Source organism: Schistocerca gregaria, chromosome 7, assembly GCF_023897955.1.
Source record: "Schistocerca gregaria isolate iqSchGreg1 chromosome 7, iqSchGreg1.2, whole genome shotgun sequence".
NCBI lineage: Eukaryota > Metazoa > Arthropoda > Insecta > Orthoptera > Acrididae > Schistocerca > Schistocerca gregaria.
In genome coordinates, this window is record NC_064926.1 from 78,096,794 (window position 1) to 78,119,736 (window position 22,943).

Consider the following 22,943-nt stretch of genomic DNA (forward strand, 5'->3'; position numbering starts at 1 on the left):
AGATAGGCACAACAAAAAGACTGTCACAATATGAGCTTTCGGCCATCAGTGTCTTTCTTGCAAATAGAACTCTCTCTCACACACTCAGAGAGAGAGAGAGAGAGAGAGAGAGAGAGAGAGAGAGAGAGAGAGAGAGAGAGAGAGAGAGAGAGACTGACTGACTGACTGCAGCCTCTGGCAGCTGAAGCCACACTGCGAACAACAGTGGCAGTCCATGATGGGAGTGGCAACTGGGTGGGGTAAAGTGGAGGCTGGGGGTGGGGAGAGGGAGGGATAGCAGGATAGGGGTGGGGGACAGTGACTTGCTGCTGGGGAGCACAGGAGGATGAGGTGGAGAGATGCTAGGGAAGCTAGGTGCAGTCAGGAGGTTAGACGGACAGCAGAGGAGAGGTGGGGGGAAAGGGTTGCAGGAAAGGAGAGGAGTAAAAAGACTGGGTGCGTTGGTGGAATGAGGGCTGTGTAGTGCTGGAACGGGAAGAGGGAAGGGGCTGGATGGTTGAGAAAAACAACTAACGAAGGTTGGGGCCAGGAGGGTTACAGCAACATAGGATATATTGCAGGGAGAGTTCCCACCTGCACAATTCAGAAAAGCTGGTGCAGGTGGGAAGGATCCATATGGCACAGGCTGTGAAGCAGTCACTGAAATGAAGGATCTGATGTTGGGCAGCGTGTTCAGCAACAGGGTGGTCCACTTTTTTCTTCGCTATGGTTTTTCGGTGGCCATCCATGCAGACAGACAGCTTGTTGGTTATCATGCCACATAGAATGGTCTGTGAAGGCCTCAGACAGTAATTAGCCTCCCAACCTTGTACAGAAACAAATCTCCCATGCCTTATCTTTCCAGTCTCCCACAACCTCCCAAAGTCTCACTGTCTGGCCTTGCTGGACCATTCCACTCTTAACTCGCTAGCACCCAGGACTGGAGCAACGAATTACATTCTCCACCAGGGTTTCGACTACCTCTCGCCGTGCCCTGAAATGAGAAATTTCCTGTCCACTATCCTTCCCACCACTCCCACAATGGTGTTCCTCTGTCCACCAAACCTACACAATATACTCGACCATCCCTACACAACCCCTGCTCCCAACCGCTTACCTCATGACCCATATCCCTCTAATAGACCTAGTCTAATAGACCTATCCTATACACCCTTCACCAACTACTCCAGTCTGGTCACAAATATCACCCATCCCGTCAAAGGTAAGGCTACCTGTGAAACTAGACATGTAATCTACAAGCTAAGCTGCAACAAAGGCTTTGATGGCCAAAAACTTATATTGTGTAAGTCTTTTTGTTGTGCCTATCTGCAGCTCAGCAACTCCACTACATGCAAGTAGCTACTTTCCCTTTTCATAATATTGTTACATTCCATCTTGGATTTTCCATTGTTTGATTTCATTCCATTTGTTTTTTCATGTCAACAACATGGGGATCTTGGTGTTTCTATCTGTGATCATAGTGTTTACCATGTTCAATGACTGGGTAATCAAAAATTATGCACTATGTGGATGTGCCTGTAAGTATTTTGCCATTCTCATGTTCATTTGCAGATTATTGCAAGTGTCTGCCTACGATTAACATGTTAGGTGAGTTCTGAGACTTGTCACTGTGTTGCTGTAAGTTTCAATAAATGTGAAAATGAGCCAAATTAACTAGATATTGTGTTGAATACATTATTGGAGAATTTCCCACAAAACTAAAACTTCTGAATACGACGAACTTCTGACAAAAACCTTTTGAGTGCAAATAAGAAATAAGGCAGGATTCAAGTGGTACACAACCAGTGTACATGTACCTGAGAGGGTAGCCCTACTGCAAGGGACTGGTGAAGATGTTAAAGTTAAAAATAAACATTACACCAAGTAGTTACTATTCAACTGATGGTGTTCCGAGTGCTGCCGTGTGGGATGGGCACATTGTAGGCATATTTATTAATCTGCAGACTAGCAGAGTATGCTAGAAAAAAAGAAACTGTTCCCGTTTCCCGCCATCAGGTGAAAATATAGCACTGTACACAGTCTGAATATGAAATATTTCCTGTTTTGATATCACTATGTTGCCTGCTGCTTCGCAACACACATTTATTTCTTTCGTGAAGTGACAGTTGATGCACAGCATTAAGAGGGTTGAAGTTTAACTACAATGTAGGAAAAGATAAGATTGCTACTCACTGTAAAGATAACACACTAAGTTGCAAACTGGCACAATTAAAAGACACTTACACATAAGCTTTCAGCTACAGCCTTCATCAGAAGAAGAGGAACATACACCATTCATTGCTGTAACTATAGCCAACCATGCAACACAAGCCTGGTCAACAGTTCAAAAGATTCTGCAGTGCATTTTACGCTGGTATCCCCACAAGATTCAGAGAGTGAAATAAGTGAAGCCCTAAGATAGGCTATACTTTCCAACAGCGTTGATGGCGTCTCGGCAGACGATGCGCAGCAGATGGCTGCGCAGCTGGCCAATGAGTGCTCATTCGGTATCTGCACCTAGTGCTGTATGAAGCTCCGTCATATTTCAGAGTTCTACAGTGTTTTACATGTGGAACAGTGCGCTTGGCCAATTTTTGTTGTATACAGGGTCTTCTCTGAGTTTTGTCATAATGGCTGAAACACCTAAACGTCATCAAGTGTTTCACGAACAGGCAAGAGACCTTATTTTTAGAGTGTACTCTTTTTTCAAGTGTGAGGCAGTTTAAGGCGAGCTGATCTGAGAGGTGCAGGAGCGCACTGCAGTGGCCTGTGGCGATATTGGTGTACAAACTGTCAGGCAAGTTTTACAGGTGGCAAAGATGTCAGAGTTTCGGTCTCCAGGGAAGAAACATAGCATTCCAAAGAGGGTAACAGGAATCGACAATTTGATCAAAATGTGTTACGTATCAGGGTTTTCAAATTGTATGAATGAGGGGAGTTCCCCACAGCAGCGAAATTGTGCACTGTTATGCATGAAGCTACTGGGTTTGATGGAAGTGCAAGATCAATGCAAAGAATGTTGAAGAACATCGGATTTAAATATGTAAAATCCAATGATGGGCACAAATTTTTAATGGAGTGTAATGATATTGCTGCTGCTAGGATTACGTTTCTAAGAATAATGCATGACATCAGATCAAAAGGAACATCAACTGTCTATTACTTGGATGAGACTTGGGTGAATCAAAACCATACTAGAAATATTATTTGGCAAACAACAGATGGACAAGGCAGTTTGAAAGTTCCAGTGGGAAAAGGAGGGCGTCTTGTGAAATGTCACGCTGGTTCTGCTGCTACCTGGTTTGTGCCTGAAAGTAAACTTATTTTCAAATCAAAATCAAAAACCACATCTGACTATCATACCAAAATGAATGGAGAAACATTTCGAGAGTGATTTCAGAATCAGCTGTTGCCTTATTTGCATCCAGACCGTCATTGTTATGGACAATGCAAGCTATCGCCTGTTGTTCTCAACAGGCCTCCCACTACAAGTCCAAGGAAAAGTGATATTGTTTCTTGGTTGTGAAATAATAATGTAACGCACAGTGAAACACAAACACGAGCAGAGCTTTTGGAGCTGGTGAAGATGTCAAAGACCAGCGTTAAAAACTACGAAATTGACTCCATAGCTAAGCAACATGGACACAGAGCGATACGAGTACCTCCTTATCAGTGCCATTATAACCCCCATTGAACTGGTGTGGGCACAGGTGAAGAAACACGTAGCAGACAAAAATAGTACATTTAAAATAGCCGACACTGAAAGAATCACCCATGAAGCAATAGAGAAAATTACCATTGCTGATTGGGAAGCTTGCGTGCGTCACACTGACAAACTGCAAGAAGAGCAGTACCAGAAAGAAGTTGTCAGAGACAAAATAATGGATTCGTTAATTGTCAGTCTAGCTCTCACATCCAGCGACTCCAGTTCCGGAGGCAGCAACAGTGAAAGGTCCGAGTAAAAAGATATGTGATGGAATGTTAACTTACTTTGTAATTATCATTAACATTTACTTTCTTCTCAACCCGTCAGTGCGGCAGAAAGTAGTTCAGTGGAATATCTATTCTGTATTGACAATTTTATTTTACTTCATTTTCTTCTTTAAATTTAACACCTTTTCATGCTGCAATCTGTTTTATTAATTCAGACACATTTAGAATTTTATTTTAAGGCGTCATTGGTGGATATCATCTGATGTAGGACACTGTAGCTATTATATGCCGTCATGTAGATTTGAAAACAGTTTACGCCCTTATTTTTGCATAAATAAATTATTACTTTTTGCATTATTTTTGCATACATAAATTATTACTTACGATTATATGCAAAAATAAGGGCGCGAACTGTTCTTAAACCTACAGTGACGGCATATAGCCACAGTGTACTATTTCAGATGATATCCACCGATAATGCCTTAAAATAAAATGTGGAATGCGGAATGTGTCTGGATTAATAAAAGAAATTGCAGCTAGAAAAAGGCGTTTACTTCAAAAAACCATTATTTGCATACTAGCTAGGGTAATGGCCATTCAAAAAATTTGTATATTTCACATCTCTCTCTGTGGTTCATGGTGTGGCTTCCTGTAGTCATGTCCTAGTTCATGAACCATGGGTAACGTATGAGTGGCCAAGTAAGTGCTCCCGACAGTCGAGATACCAGTTACTTTGGAATAAGGCTGGGCATCTCTGACATATTCTGAGTTGTGGTCACCTTTGTGATCATATGGCAAAGACTACCAAATCCACCGGTTAGTCCCTCAACTCAATGGGACTCGGGGCAAGTAAGGCTAGCAACCTGCTTCCCTGGTACTTTAAATAATATGCTAGCAACAATCAGAGCAAAATGCCTTGGACCTTTGGAGGTGACGGAGTTCCACCTCTAACTGACAAACCAGGGACTCTTAAGATACGACTTGGCAAACAAATGGTAATGAGATGGGGAGCTATTAATATCAATGGGGGCTACTCTCAGAAGAAGGTAGAGCTGGCAGAGGCTGCAAGTAAGATGGGGCTGAACGTTCTACCTGTTAGTGACATTCGGGTAGGGGGTGAGAAAGAAGAGGAAGTGGGAGACTACAAGATCCACCTGTCAGGAGTCAAAGCAGGAATAGCACAATGGGGTGTAGGGCTTTACATCAGGAAAGAATTGGAACCCAGCGTAGTTACAATAAGGTATGTAAACGAACGACTGATGTGGATAGATTTGACAGAGTCTAGCAAGAAAATTAGGATTGTGTCAGTATATTCGCACTGCGAAGAGACAGATCAACATAAGATGGATAGTTTTTATGAGGCACTCAGTGATGTAGTTGTTAGGGCAAAGGACAAGGACAGTGTTCTGCTCATGGGTGATTTTAACGCCAGGATTGGACATCGAACAGAAGGCTATGAAAAGGTTATGGGTAAATTTGGAGAGGATACGGAGGCCAACAGGAACGGGAAACAACTCTTGGATTTCTGTGCCAGTATGGGCTTAGTAATCACAAACTCCTTTTTTAAACATAAGAACATTCACCGGTATACTTGGAAAGGCAGGGGAACCAGATCTGTCATTGACTATATAATAACAGATCAGGAATTCAAGAAGGCTGTGAGGGACACACGTGTATTCAGGGGATTCTTTGATGACACTGATCATTATTTAATCTGCAGTGAAATTGGGATTGTGAGGCCGAAAGTGCAGGAGGTCAGGTCCATATGTAGGAGGAAAAGAGTGGAGAAACTTCAGGATAAGGAAATCAGGCACAAGTACATAACAATGATCTCAGAAAGGTACCAGGTAGTTGAATGTAGTCAATTACAGTCATTGGAAAAGGAATGGACAAGGTACAGGGACGCAGTACTAGAAGTGGCTAAAGAATGTCTTGGAACAGTAATGTGTAAAAGTACGATGAAGCAAACAGCTTGGTGGAATGACACAGTCAAGGCAGCCTGTAAAAGAAAAAAGATGGCGTATCAAAAATGGCTACATACTAGAACTCAGGTAGACAGAGAAAGTTATGTTGGAGAAAGAAACAAAGCTAAACAGATAATTGCAGCATCCAAGAAAAACTCTTGGGAAGACTTTGGAAACAGGTTGGAGACTATGGGTCAAGCTGCTGGAAAACCATTCTGGAGTGAAATTAGCAATCTTCGAAAGGGAGGTAAGAAGGAAATGTCAAGTATTTTGGACAGGTCAGGATAAACTGCTGGTGAAACCTGTGGATGCCTTGGGCAGATGGAGGGAATATTTTGAAGAGTTGCTCAATGTAGGTGAAAATATGACCAGTAATGTTTCAGATTTCGAGGTAGAATGGGATAGGAATGATGATGGAAATAGGATCACATTTGAGGAAGTGGAGAAACGGGTCAGTAGATTGCAGTGCAATAAAGCAGCTGGGGTGGATGAAATTAAGTCGGAACTCATCAAATACAGTGGAATGTCAGGTCTTAAATGGCTACACAGGGTGATTGAAATGGCCTGGGAGTCGGGACAGGTTCCATCAGACTAGAAGAAAGCAGTAATCACACCAATCTTTAAACATGGAAACAGAAAAGATTGTAACAACTACAGAGGTATCTCTTTAATCAGTGTTGTGGGTAAAATCTTCTCAGGTATTGCTGAAAGGAAAGTGCGAGTATTAGTTGAGGACCAATTGGATGAAAATCAGTGTGGGTTTAGGCCTCTTAGAGGTTGTCAGGACCAGATCTTTAGCTTACGGCAAATAATGGAGAAGTGTTGTGAGTGGAACAGGGAATTGTATCTGTGCTTTATAGATCTAGAAAAGGCATACGACCGGGTTCCTAGGAGGAAGTTATTGTCTGTTCTACGAGATTATGGAATAGGAGGCAAACTTTTGCAAGCAATTAAAGGTCTTTACATGGATAGTCAGGCAACAGTGAGAGTTGATGGTAAATTAAGTTCATGGTTCAGAGTAGTTTCAGGGGTAAGACAAGGCTGCAACCTGTCTCCACCATTGTTCATATTATTTATGGATCATATGTTGAAAACAATAGACTGGCTGGGGAGATTAAGATATGTGAACACAAAAGAAGTGGCCTTGCATATGCTGATGACTTAGTTGTGATGGCAGTTTGCAAAGTAATATTTCAGAGCTAGATCAGAAATGTAAGTACTATGGTATGAAGATTAGCATCTCCAAAATGAAAGTAATGTCAGTGGGAAAGAGATATAAATGGATTGAGTGCCAAATAGGAGGAACAAAGTTAGAACAGATGGACGGTTTCAAGTACTTAGGATGCATATTCTCACAGGATGGCAACATAGTGTAAGAACTGGAAGTGAGGTGTAGCAAAGCTAATGCAGTGAGTGCTCAGCTACAATCTACTCTCTTCTGCAAGAAGAAAGCCAGTACCAAGACTAAGTTATTTGTGCACCATTCAATCTTTCGACCAACTTTGTTGTATGGGAGCGAAAGCTGGGTGAATTCAGGTTACCTTATCAACAAGGTTGAGGTTACGGATATGAAAGTAGCTAGGATGATTGCAGGTACTAGTACATGGGAACAATGGCAGGAGAGTGTCCACAATGAGGAAATCAAAGAAAAACTGGGAATGAACTCTACTGATGTAGCAGTCCGGGTGAACAGGCTTAGATGGTGGGGTCATGTTACATGCATGGGAGAAGCAAGGTTACCCAAGAGACTCATGGGTTCAGCAGTAGAAGGTAGGAGGAGTCGGGGAAAACCAAGGAGAAGGTATCTGGATTCGGTTAAGAATGATTTTGAAGTAATAGGCTTAACATCAGAAGAGGCACCAAAGTTAGCATTGAATAGGGGATCATGGAGGAATTTTATAAGGGGGACTATGCTCCAGACTGAACACTGAAGGGCATAATCAGTCTTAAATGATGATGATGACTTCTCTCTCTATTCTGTCTACAATATATCGTAGATTAAAATGCTGTTCGCCCTGGGGGCTGGGGTGGGCATTTTAGATTTGATTCTTCGTCTTTTTATTTATAAAGCAAGAGGAACGGAAGGCGTAATCTTCCTGTGATGTGCAATTTATTATAGAATCCATTCTGCAGTGAGAGAGTAGGTATCACTATTTCGTAATGTAATTATGATTGGGAAAGATTGAACACACATTCCATTCTGTTATGTGTATGTCACAGTTATTAGGTACTTTTAATAAATTTATCACGGAATGGGGAGTAGAGAACCAAGAATCTGACAGTAGCGAGACAGGTGAAACATCGGTTAAAGCAGCTATCCGTAGTATATCTGCCGTCAATTCACCCAGCGCTGGGTTGGCAACGCAGCACTCCTTGGAAGCTGTGCGGCGACAGGCCATTAACGCTGCCGCGGACTATACAATGCTGTGACTGTCTTTCATTTGCTGGCACACATGGAAATTGATGATGTGGATGAGGAATATTCCTTTGATGGACAAGGCGTGTTTTACTCCACATGGTGCCAGGAATGCACAGATCTGTCGTATGTATTGTTCTACTGTGTCACATGTTGTCCAAAACATCCACAGCAATCAGCTTTTGTGACTGTGTGGTGATGCTTCACAAGCTCCTTCACACTCAGTCCGTTTTTCTTTGAAGACATTACATCTCATGGGCCTGTCAGTTGTACAATGACATCTGCACGTTAAAATGACCTTGTGAAACATGAGATCCCAGCTTTGCAACAACACAACTGTGTCCCAACTACTATTTTCATGCAAGATGGGGTTACTCTACATGTTGCTTGCCAGGCGAAAGATTTACTTCAAGAGGCCTTTTGTAATGGCAGCAACATCTCTATGCAACTTCAAGATGTGTGGCCTTCCAAGTCAACTGACCTAAACCCACGTGATTCTAGTTGTGGGGATATATGAAAGATTGTGTCTATCAGGTATAAGCTGAATGACAGCATATGATGACAAATCATTCTGATCACACAGGACATGCTGTGAGCAACCGTTGACCATGCTATGTTATGGACGTAGAATATCGACGAGTCTGGAGACCACATTGAACACACATTGTAACTTGGAACCATATCCTAACGAAAGTGGCAGAAATGCTGTTATCAAGTGTCTGATCATTCCTCACCTTTTCCTGCACTGCTTCATATTCTGACTGCTTACAGCACCTCATATTCTGACTGCTTACAGCACCATAGTTTCACCTAGTGGGAGAACATATCTTTTCAGCATAATCTGCGAGTGTACCAATTACTGAACATACTTACAACATTCCAGCAATTACAATGTGTACAGCGAACACAGCAGCACTTTGAAGACCATCAATTTAATTATCACCACCTAGTACATATTCGTTTAATTATGTACTCAACAGACTAAGTCTTCTGTTGATCATTTAAAACTGATTAATACGAAGATGTTACACTGCAAAGTAACGCTCCGAAGGTTTTTTTGTGAGAAAACCAAGTTTTTTAAATAGAACACATATTATTAACATTCTATATCTTTAGTCTTCATGTCATCATATTTGCAGCCCTCTACAGTTACAGTGAGGCAATACTGACCTTACGACTTATCCTAGAAGAAAGATTAAGGAAAGGCAAATCACTGTTTCTAGCATTTGTAGACTTAGAGAAAGCTTTTGACAATGTTGACTGGAATATTCTCTTTCAAATTCTAAAGGTGGCAGGGATAAAATACAGGGAGCAAAGGCTATTTACAATTTGTACAGAAACCAGATGGCAGTTATAAGAATCACGAAAGGGAAGCAGTGGTTGGGAAGGGAGTGAGACAGGGTTGTAGTCTCTCCCTGATGTTATTCAATCTGTATATTGAGCAAGCAGTGAAGGAAACAAAAGATAAATTCGGAGTAGGTGTTAAAATCCATGGAGAAGAAATAAAAACTTTGACGTTTGCCGATGGCATTGTAATTTTGTCAGAGACAGCAAAGGACTTGGAAGAGCAGTTGAACGGAATGGATAGTGTCTTGAAAGGAGGATATAAGATGAACATCAACAAAAGCAAAACGAGGATAATGGAATGTAGTCGAATGTAGTCGAATAAAGTCGGGTGATGCTGAGGGAATTAGATTAGGAAATGAGACAAAGTAGTAAAGGAGTTTTGCTATTTGGGGAACAAAATAACTGATGATGGTCGAAGTAGAGCGGATATAAAATGTATACTGGCAATGGCAACGAAAGCGTTTCTGAAGAAGAGAAATTTGTTAATATCGAGTATAGATTTAAGTGTCAGGAAGTCATTTCTGAGAATATTTGTATGGAGTGTAGCCTTGTATGGAAGTGAAACATGGGCGATACATAGTTTGGACGAGAAGAGAATAGAAGCTTTCGAAATGAGGTGCTATAGAAGAATGCTGAAGATTAGATGGGCAGATCACATAACTAACGAGGAGGTGTTGAATAGAATTGGGGAGAATAGGAGTTTGTGGCACAACTTGACTAGGAGAAGGGATCTGTTCGTAGGACATGTTGTGAGGCATCAAGGGATCACCAATTTAGTATTGGAGGGGAGCGTGGAGGGTAAACATCATAGAGCGAGACCAAGAGATGGACACAGTAAACAGATTCAGAAGGATGTAGGTTGCAGTAAGTCCTGGGAGATGAAGAAGCTTGCACAGGACAGGGTAGTATGGAGAGCTGCATCAAACCAGTCTCAGGACTGAAGACCACAACAACAGTTACAGAGCTCCGAATTGCAGTAAGCAGCGTCTATAGGTGGACAAGTGAAGAACAATTCCTGTATTTTTCCCGGATTTCCTGGTTAAAAGTACACCTTTTTCCGGGTGAAGATACACTTTTTCTTTGTTAAGCGACAGTACACTTTCCCTCGGAACTGTAAAACCTACCAATCCTTTGAATGGTTAATGTTTTATACACTGGTGTAGATCCCCCTGGCGCTTCAGAAAATAAACCCACAAAAAATGCATTTTTGCAAGAACATCGATGTACAACAACATGTACGCTGCACATTTTTGTATTACCAAAGTAAAGTATATATACGAATTCCACAGGACACAGCATCTTAGTTTCTGAAGCAATGAATTCGAAATTTCGATGCGCTTTTGCAAGCCAATCACAGCTCTTGTCGGGTGATCTTGCCAGCTGATGATAGCAGCGCGAACACATGAATAGGAAAAGTTAATAGTTTAAATTAATATACATGGTGTGCCTACAAGAAAAGCTAAGCTTTAACGTGTAATATTGGTCTTTTTTGGTATGTGTAACACTTTCAAGATATGTCAATCAAATTTACCAGTAACATGTCAAATAATGACGTAAATATCTGGTCTTCTGGGTCCAAAATTCTTTGAAATCACTTGCCTTCAAAGTGTTAAGCTTTAAGTGAGAATCAAACGCTCTGTGATTTAAGAAATTAATTAGCACATTCGCACATATAACATAATTCATTTTGCATAATCTGAAATTTATTTTGAAAGTAATGCTTTTCAAAACATCATTCTCAATATCTTCCCGTGACATGTTAGAATTTGTTTCAACAGTTGTCAGAGACTGCCAGAAAAAGAGGCATTACTGCGCTTGCACAGCTACGATGATGTAGCAAGCCCCTATGTTCGTAAGTATAGAGTATCAAGAGATCTTATAAACACCATACACGAAACAGGACATCAGAGGATACTCCAAGAGCATTGGAAATTCGAAAGCAATACTAAATGTATAATTTGGCTTGAAGTGTATATTCATATATCTAGATTCACAAAGCAATAGGCCTCACCAGATATTTAACTTTTCAGTGTGGTTTTCGGAACTCAAATTTTCTTGGAGTATCAGTACTTTATTATCTAATGCCAGAAAATGAAAATGTGCACATGAAATTCAGCACAGTTGTAACTAGCCACTAGTGTGGAACGAGACAATTTGTTTCAAATAAATTGACCACATCTGTGGAATACATTAATGAAAGCCAGATTTCTTTACCAAATTGACATATATAACTTCATTGTTCTGCAATGTGATTGATGCTTCACTGCCAAAAGCACATAAATAAATTAAGAATGTTACTAATAACATATTTTAGGCTTCTGTAATTACGTGAATGTATTTTAATTCACTGATAGCTCTTGCCCACAGAAATCCATTTTCTTTTCATTTGACATGAGAGCTATAAACAAAAGGAAACAGAAAAATCACTAAACGTAAACATGTATCGCATGAAGACTAGTCCCCTACCCACTACAACTCTGACTGCTTTGCACTTGCTCGAATCTGGCGGCTTCTAGTAGCCTGATGGTACTGCTCTATGAGCAACAGAACTGCCCATCCCCATGAGCCCACTGCCGATTTCCCAATTGTCTAGGGCGTATGCAACCTGAGTAACATGGCAGTAAATATGTCATTGCATGAGAAGCAGTGAGCTGTAATCAAGTTTCGAATTGGAGAGTTTGTCCACAGTTGGAGCACACCCTCTCCTTCAGCACGACAATGCCACACCACAAATGAGCACTGCAACATCTTCAGCAATCTGACACCTTGGGTTCAATAGCATCACTCATCCTTCATACAGTTCTGACATGGCACCACTTGATTTTCACCTGTTTCCAAAATTTGAACAACACCATCGGAGAACTCACTTTGACAGTGATGAAACACTGCAAGCAAAGGTGAGCTTGTGGGTCCACCTAGAAATTCGTATGTCCTACAGAGAAGGTATCAACAAACTGGTCTCTCATTGGCAGAAATGTGTTCATCACAAGGATAATAAGTTGAGAAATAAGTATGAAGACATGAAGAATACAGATGTAGGATGTTAATAAAGTTTGTTATATTTAAAAGGCTTTCACATAAATTCTGAGGCATTACTTTACAGCCTGCCCTTGTATATTTCTGTGGATTGAGTGGTTCCAGATGCAATTAATAAGTAACTGATTAAATTGATGTATCACTGCGCAATGAAGTTGAACCAAAAAGTTCCATTATGGGAATATGAACAAGAAAGGAAACCTGCCAAATTTCAGCAACTATTTGCATTCCATTTTACTGATAAATGTGATCATGTCCATTAATTAATAACACTTTACAACTTATATGGCCTTTTATATGTGTGGAAGATGAATACATTGTGCAGAAAATTATGTTACTGGTTAAGTGCATACATATCGTACTTCTACATGCAAAGCCGTTTACGTTTTGCAGCTTTTGAAAATTAGGAGGTGTGGTATTTCACAGGCACGAATAAGTACTTTTTTTCACATTCATATATTGGTACTTCAGTTTCACAGTTAAGCTATTACTGTAAAAAGTCTGATGCCACATTCTTCGCACCCCTCTGGACAGCTTGAAGCAGCTTGTTACTTGTTGTGTCACCTGCACTGACACCCCAAGACAGCAAATGCTGTGGAGAAGGAGCATATCGTCCACTGGCTACAGCTGCCCATTACCAGCAAGCACTCACTACTTCCTGCACTTGGAAGCTCCCCGGGCAAACCAGGAGGATAGCTATGATCTGTTAGGTAGGTATGAAAATTGCCAGAGGAGGAGTGGGAAAGGTTTGGGTGGTGCATGTTGGGTAGGTGGAAGGGTTGTTAATGTAAGCAGTAACCTTTCGCTCATGTGAAGTAGCTCTCAGCACATTTGTTGGCATTCACAGCCCATACAATATCCAGTAATGGTCTGTCAAGAGTTCCTGAATGTGGAACATGCAATAAGACATTCCTCCTGCCCCCCCCCCCCCCCCTCCAACAAAACCAATAAGTCTATAAATATGTTCTTTATTCGCATAACGTTCAAGTAAGATTCATTATTTGTCTCTAAAAATGTTGGCAACCCTCGCCGGCATTCCTGCACAACTGTACAGGCTGAAAAAGTATGTAACAGAATCAGTCAGTTCCAAAGAGTGAGTGAAAAACATTTGTATAGCTGATGCGGCCACAGGGGCTAGTTTAATTCCACTAAAGAAACAAACAGCAGACTGGCTTATCAGTTGTTAAAACCAGTCAATTAGTTCAAATAAAATAAGCAATTTACTTTAATATTACAAGAGCCCATGAATTAACACCAGTTTAGTATATCCTGTTAGCTAATGGAAGTTAGTGTCATTTTCATGTTTGTCACCATCACAAACAGAAACATGGACATGAACATCTCTTCTTTAGGTCGGTCATAAATTTTGTTCAAAAGTTATCAGAATCTTTTGAAAGACATTAATTCTCCTTATTTTAACAGCGCTTCATGTCTTGTTAAAACAGCATTCTAACAATTCAGAGAACAATAAATGCAGACGCAATACTATCAACTGCCATAATAGCTTCACAGCAGAGCTGTCATCCACAAAGTAAATAACTTGGCTGTCTACAAGCAACACTAAAAGATACACACATTCAGAATGGCAGTGTTGCAAATAAACCATATAATTTATATTGAAGGCTATTTCAAATTCAGAAAAAGCATTTAAAACAGCCTAAAAATTAAAATGCTGCCAAACGAACAGGGACAGAACATTAGCATCAGTCCATTATCACAATTTTCAGCATCACGGAGTTATCTTGTCACATCACTCAACACACCAAGCAACCTACAAGGTTATTCATACTGGAGTGTGGCCTACATTTGGCCTTGTCGTGCCAGGATCAGAAATACCCCTCCGATATATGACCACGGATTTAGAGGAGCTCGAAGGACGCACGAAACGAGTCCAATCTTTGATCGCCGTGCGGTATGTAGCAGTAACCTGTGCCTACAAATCAGGGACACAACAAGACACATACATGCACAAAATGGGATGACTCAGGAAGTGTTGTGGGGAGACAAATAGTGGAACAGTCACACACACCTCGAAACAAAATGTGACGACTTTTTCAGTGCTTTTATACCATTTGTTGTCTCCATAAAAGAAGAGAGTGTTGTTCAATGATATATCAAGAGTTCTTGTAATAGGATTCTGTTCTAGATTCTGAAGGCACTAAATAGTCTATTAAATGGATCAATATTATGGAACACTTTTAGCCTTCTATAACTCTTGTACAAAATAGGCCCCAATCACAAAGGTCGTTGACTGCCGCTATCTGTGGCCCATGTCTCAATTACCCATTCTCTGCCCTCTATGCTTCATTCCCCTTTCTTTCTTCTCACTGTATACCAAATTAAATTCGGAGGATCTCTTCCCTCTCCTAACATTACATTCCATTCTGGTATCACTCTCAGATCTGTCTAGAGGAAATCATATGACTTGCATAACTTTTTGTCGAACAGTTTTCTAACTAACATTCCAAAAAGACTAACATTTAATTTATAACTCATTCACACATTGTAACCCAGAAAAAAAACCTGATTTTTTAATAGATTTTAGTTTTCAAGTGCCATTTTTTAAAATTAAGATACTGCATAGGTTGCCAATGCAGAAAAACCGATGGTGATTCATACCAACAATGTGTGGCAACAAATTTCGCACTATACTCACAGACACACACCACTCCCTTGGCCACAGCACTTGGGGACCCAGCAGTTAAATCCTGATTCCCCAAAACATTTCAAGCACAAGATTTTCTGCAGTCCTGAGTTACCACCTCAGATCTCTTTGTGCAAATCAAGTGGTGTAACCTCATTATATATAATCACCTTAACTACAGAGTAATTTAAAAGATTTTATTCTGTACTTGCAATGAATTTTTGCAACCAGAAACATGAGGTTCATTAAAGTGCGAGACTTAAGTGATGTTTGAATACAGAAATTACTTCTTTTAGTAGCAAACATATATAATAAAACAACTGACTTTTTTTTTAAGATTAAGTATCCACTGTTCATCCTATTTGTCTCCGCACTGCTTATTGATACAGAAATGCATTACTGACTTCAAGTGCAAAAATGACAAATACACACACATACTGGATGCATAAACAAATGCAAGTGAGTAATGGGGAATATCAGGCAATAATTCATGCTATTAGATAACTAATTAAGGCATATATCATGTATTTTTGGAATTGATCTGAAGAGCATATAAGTAATAGACCAAGTTCATTATTTATTACACTCATTAATGTTCTTCAGAGTCCATTTCATGTTGTTTTTGTTGTGTGGATGTGTTCAGAAAAATGAATGTTCAACTTCAAGAATTTACAAAATTGTTTGCAAGCTGAGTGAGACTTTTGCATTTGTAACTTCTAGTGAAGAAAACGTGGTCAGTTGAGAAACTGCTTTTAGTTCAGATAGGGAATACATTTCAGTAAAGCAGTCATCAACAGAAGATTGTGTTAAGTACCACTTGTTTTAACAGGCAAAGTCCCATTGGAGGAAGTATTTTCGTATTTTTTGTTGACTTGTAAACCAAATCACTCAGCATATTTAATGTGAAATACAAAACATGCTGTGATTCAGTATGTTTCACATTCAGAAAATTTTTCCAGAGGTTAAAATGACATTAGCAAAAATTCAAGGCTCCATCAGGAGCCAAACGCTGAATTCATCTATTTTGTTACATTTCCAAGTACACACACTAAAAATGGAAGTAATAGGATTCAAAAGTTATGTTGTGTGCTTTGCTCAAGAAGAGCTACTTATCATTGCCACCTTTTCCACAGCATAATGAGACATCTTTTAATATACACTGTACATGTCACAATCACTTCCTCTTGTATACTATTGGAGCAATAACTAACAATTTAATTTTGTTGCAAAATTTTCTGCTTAACCATTCACCAGCTGTGTATCATCTGAACATATACATTTATATGTGTAGGTGAAAAAAAATTTCTTAAAGGTGGTAGGATTAATCAGAATCTATATTAAGAAATACTTCCATCACTCTTTGGTGAACCAGTTTAATATTTGAGAAAGGAGGACTTCAGTTTTGACTGCTCTGTTGTATTTCTGTTGCTTGCTAGTTTTTTGCTTACGCATGCATCATCAGATACAGCCACCAAATGGCCTTGTAAGCCAAAAACTGCCAGGAATAATAATTAATACAAAATAACATTCTATGCAGTAAAAGTACTACAAGTTGTGAAATTCAAGTGAGATTTTGATGAGTAAGGTATCATCAAATCAACAACTATGTATTTGTCTAAATAATCTCCCATCCACATGCACACAAAGATACTATGCACAAATAAAACAGGCGCAATGCCAATAGATATTTGCTCACTTTGCATGTTTCCTTATCTTATGTGTTCATTACATTTTTGTCATTTAAATCAAATCCTAAATTTATGAATTTTTTTCTTTATTTCCACAACCAAACTAAGAAATAATTATTTACACTTACTAAACAACAGTGCATATCCAATAACACTTGCATAAAAAAAAGAGAAGAGCTCACTACAATCATTGCAAGAAAGAATAAGTGAATACGTGAAGAGACTCTTCTGTTTCTCATTTTTCTCTATCACTTGAGGTTCAGTATGAAAAGTCATTGCATTAAGACATTTCCAAAAACACACAGCTTGGCAGAAGATGGTTAAAAAGAAATAGCAATGAAGTAGACATACCTAAATAAAACTAAATTTGAATTTCACTCTGTAGAAGCCTGCTAGTGATCATTTGTTACGATTGCAAATAGTATTAGATGTAGAAATGAGAGAATGAACAAAACTGTCTAGGTATGGTACATATATGATGTGAAATAAAGCCATGATTTATGCCTTTTTGTGTGGTGCTGTGCTTGCATGCACCAGACAGCTAGAACTTACTGACTCAGAGGTTTGTCAGTATAAGAATACACTATTAAAACCAACTATAAACTATGAGTTCATCAGTATATTTACGTAACTCCAAAACTGTGTTCTTCATATTCATCCCGAAACTTCGTACGTGCTACTACTTTCATCTGATACAAATCTAACAAGCTCATAAGTATTGTTAACAGTCACTTTTGCTAATATTTTGCAGTAAGGCAGCAAGGTAGAAGTTATCACTTGCCACTCAAAATCAGACATAGAAAATGTTGCATAGAAACCACGAGCTCACAGATGCAATATTCTAAACAATCAACAGCAGCAGGTAAAAACTGCAACAAGAAGTGCATTACACTTCACTGGGTGCACACTTGATAGCTCTGCTCTCATCAAGCATCTCACACTTGTTTCTGTGGTTATATTCCCTTTTTAATAAAACAATCTATGTTTTTTTTAAAGTATCAGTTATTTCTCTCATTGTTTTCAGTATCTTCTAAGAAAGGTTTTTACCTGAAAGCAGCTACAAAAAAAATTTCCAGTATCATTTGACTAAGCACATAATTATTTAAATAAAAATCAGTTATTTCAAAGATACACACATTTTTAAACTGAACTAAAAAGGTTCATGGTGTGGGTTCCTGCAGTCATGTCCTAGTTCATGAACCATGGGCAACGTATGGGTAGTCAAGTAAGTGGTACCGTCAGTCGGGATACCAGTTACTTTGGAATAAGGCTGGACATCTCTGACATATTCTGAGTTGCGGTCACCTTTGTGATCATATGGCAAAGACTACCAAATCCACCGGTTAGTCCCTCAACTCAATGGGACTCGGGGCAATTAAGGCTAGCAATCTGCTTCCCTGGTACTTTAAATAATATGCTAGCAACAATCAGAGCAAAATGCTTCGGACCTTTGGAGGTGACGGAGTTCCACCTCTAACTGACAAACCAGGGACTCTTAAGATACGACTTGGCAAACAAATGGTAATGAGATGGGGAGCTATTAATATCAATGGGGGCTACTCTCAGAAGAAGGTAGAGCTGGCAGAGGCTGCAAGTAAGATGGGGCTGAACGTTCTACCTGTTAGTGACATTCGGGTAGGGGGTGAGAAAGAAGAGGAAGTGGGAGACTACAAGATCCACCTGTCAGGAGTCAAAGCAGGAATAGCACAATGGGGTGTAGGGCTTTACATCAGGAAAGAATTGGAACCCAGCGTAGTTACAATAAGGTATGTAAACGAATGACTGATGTGGATAGATTTGACAGAGTCTAGCAAGAAAATTAGGATTGTGTCAGTATATTCGCACTGCGAAGAGACAGATCAACATAAGATGGATAGTTTTTATGAGGCACTCAGTGATGTAGTTGTTAGGGCAAAGGACAAGGACAGTGTTCTGCTCATGGGTGATTTTAACGCCAGGATTGGACATCGAACAGAAGGCTATGAAAAGGTTATGGGTAAATTTGGAGAGGATACGGAGGCCAACAGGAACGGGAAACAACTCTTGGATTTCTGTGCCAGTATGGGCTTAGTAATCACAAACTCATTTTTTAAACATAAGAACATTCACCGGTATACTTGGGAAGGCAGGGGAACCAGATCTGTCATTGACTATATAATAACAGATCAGGAATTCAAGAAGGCTGTGAGGGACACACGTGTATTCAGGGGATTCTTTGATGACACTGATCATTATTTAATCTGCAGTGAAATTGGGATTGTGAGGCCGAAAGTGCAGGAGGTCAGGTCCATATGCAGGAGGAAAAGAGTGGAGAAACTTCAGGATAAGGAAATCAGGCACAAGTACATAACAATGATCTCAGAAAGGTACCAGGTAGTTGAATGTAGTCAATTACAGTCATTGGAAAAGGAATGGACAAGGTACAGGGACGCAGTACTAGAAGTGGCTAAAGAATGTCTTGGAACAGTAGTGTGTAAAAGTACGATGAAGCAAACAGTTGGTGGAATGACACAGTCAAGGCAGCCTGTAAAAGAAAAAAGATGGCATATCAAAAATGGCTACATACTAGAACTCAGGTAGACAGAGAAAGTTATGTTGGAGAAAGAAACAAAGCTAAACAGATAATTGCAGCATCCAAGAAAAACTCTTGGGAAGACTTTGGAAACAGGTTGGAGACTATGGGTCAAGCTGCTGGAAAACCATTCTGGAGTGAAATTAGCAATCTTCGAAAGGGAGGTAAGAAGGAAATGTCAAGTATTTTGGACAGGTCAGGATAAACTGCTGGTGAAACCTGTGGATGCCTTGGGCAGATGGAGGGAATATTTTGAAGAGTTGCTCAATGTAGGTGAAAATATGACCAGTAATGTTTCAGATTTCGAGGTAGAATGGGATAGGAATGATGATGGAAATAGGATCACATTTGAGGAAGTGGAGAAACGGGTCAGTAGATTGCAGTGCAATAAAGCAGCTGGGGTGGATGAAATTAAGTCGGAACTCATCAAATACAGTGGAATGTCAGGTCTTAAATGGCTACACAGGGTGATTGAAATGACATGGGAGTCTGGACAAGTTCCATCAGACTAGAAGAAAGCAGTAATCACACCAATCTTTAAACATGGAAACAGAAAAGATTGTAACAACTACAGAGGTATCTCTTTAATCAGTGTTGTGGGTAAAATCTTCTCAGGTATTGCTGAAAGGAAAGTGCGAGTATTAGTTGAGGACCAATTGGATGAAAATCAGTGTGGGTTTAGGCCTCTTAGAGGTTGTCAGGACCAGATCTTTAGCTTACGGCAAATAATGGAGAAGTGTTGTGAGTGGAACAGGGAATTGTATCTGTGCTTTATAGATCTAGAAAAGGCATACGACCGGGTTCCTAGGAGGAAGTTATTGTCTGTTCTACGAGATTATGGAATAGGAGGCAAACTTTTGCAAGCAATTAAAGGTCTTTACATGGATAGTCAGGCAACAGTGAGAGTTGATGGTAAATTAAGTTCATGGTTCAGAGTAGTTTCAGGGGTAAGACAAGGCTGCAACCTGTCTCCACCATTGTTCATATTATTTATGGATCATATGTTGAAAACAATAGACTGGCTGGGGAGATTAAGATATGTGAACACAAAAGAAGTGGCCTTGCATATGCTGATGACTTAGTTGTGATGGCAGTTTGCAAAGTAATATTTCAGAGCTAGATCAGAAATGTAAGTACTATGGTATGAAGATTAGCATCTCCAAAATGAAAGTAATGTCAGTGGGAAAGAGATATAAATGGATTGAGTGCCAAATAGGAGGAACAAAGTTAGAACAGATGGACGGTTTCAAGTACTTAGGATGCATATTCTCACAGGATGGCAACATAGTGTAAGAACTGGAAGTGAGGTGTAGCAAAGCTAATGCAGTGAGTGCTCAGCTACAATCTACTCTCTTCTGCAAGAAGAAAGCCAGTACCAAGACTAAGTTATTTGTGCACCATTCAATCTTTCGACCAACTTTGTTGTATGGGAGCGAAAGCTGGGTGAATTCAGGTTACCTTATCAACAAGGTTGAGGTTACGGATATGAAAGTAGCTAGGATGATTGCAGGTACTAGTACATGGGAACAATGGCAGGAGAGTGTCCACAATGAGGAAATCAAAGAAAAACTGGGAATGAACTCTACTGATGTAGCAGTCCGGGTGAACAGGCTTAGATGGTGGGGTCATGTTACATGCATGGGAGAAGCAAGGTTACCCAAGAGACTCATGGGTTCAGCAGTAGAAGGTAGGAGGAGTCGGGGAAAACCAAGGAGAAGGTATCTGGATTCGGTTAAGAATGATTTTGAAGTAATAGGCTTAACATCAGAAGAGGCACCAATGTTAGCATTGAATAGGGGATCATGGAGGAATTTTATAAGGGGGACTATGCTCCAGACTGAACACTGAAAAGGTATAATCAGTCTTAAATGATGATGATGATGACTAAAAAGAACAAAAATTTCTCCTAGCCCCAAACAGACTTCTAACACCATGCAGATAGACCTGGAAATTTGTGACTGTGGATCTTTAATAGCTATCAAAATACTTTTAATACTGCAACAAGCAACCTGGGGTGCATGCAACAGATATTACTTATGAAGTGAACTATTCATGTTATCACATCTGTATTGCATGCTCTACACACTGTTCATTATAAATCTTACACAAGTATTTTCATAGTTATTAAAAATTCACAATTACAAATTTTCAGAACAACTTGTATAGGTTTAGGAATTTGTATATAGTTAGGAGAAACTGTTTCATACTTTTTAGTTCAGTTTGAAACTTGTCATGTTAAAAACTGATATTTACTTAATTGTTTTTTCTGCTTTTTAGTCTTGTGTGTGTGGACTTTTTTTTAATCAATTTCAAATATTTTTATGAGTTTACAACAGAAACTTACAGTATATTTCAGATTTATTTCAGCTTCTCTTCACCTGAGTCAACTTATCCATTGGTGCTTCTTATGCATTTCTTGCAAAGAGAAAGTAAAAATTAGAGAGATTCAAGCTCACACATAGGACTACCAGTAACCATTCTTTTCGCAAACAAAAAAAAAGGGAAAAACAACAGTGGAACACGAACTACCAGCCACACACTGCTGAAGAAACTCAGCCCCTACATTGTTTAAATTCTACTCAGAGGAGGCGTTGAAATCTTGGAAAAGAAAATGTAGAAAATTTGGTATTCCCTTAGAAAATGAGATCTGGTTCACCTTATTTTTTGCTGACAACCAAGTGATAGTAGATGGGGATGAGAAAGGTGATAACTACATGCTTTGCAAATTAAAAGAATAATACGAAAAATGGGGACATACTATATCATACCTGAAAAAGGATATCTGAAGGCGACAGAAAACACTTAATGATATGCAAGTGCATGCCGATTCTGTTAAAGGGTGTCATAACTTTTGGCCGCGTGGGATTAGCCGAGCGTTAGTAGTTAAGTCCCGTAAGATTTCACACACATTTGAACATATCATAACTTTAAACACTTCGGAGTGACACTGTATTCAAAAATAGAAGTATGAATGATATAAGCAATAAAACTAACCATGGCGACTCATAAAACAAATAAATGGCGTCCTCTGGAATAACAATGTAACGCAAAGCAGAACATATCGTCAGTCATTTCATTATTGAAATTATCACAACATAAGGTGCAGAGTTGTGGGAACTATATCAGAGGCAGACTTACTGACGGCCGAGATGGATTTTTGGAGACATAAGAGTTATGGATCTTCTTCCCTTATTCATGTTAGATATTACAGAATCAGAGAGATCATTAATGTCAATAGCACAATTCTAGTGCCTACTCTGGTATGGACACACATGCCAGACACAAGATGGCAAGAAAGCATGCCACATCTTCAAGGTGCTGGAAAGATGTCACACAACCAAGAGCAGTGAGAGGCCTTAATGAA

General features: G+C 39.6%; 1 protein-coding gene across 1 annotated transcript in view; it reads right to left on the bottom strand.

Moving 5' to 3' along the window:
- Positions 1-22,943, bottom strand: part of LOC126281290 (phospholipid-transporting ATPase ID) — a 1,237,896-nt gene that overhangs the window by 921,788 nt on the left and 293,165 nt on the right.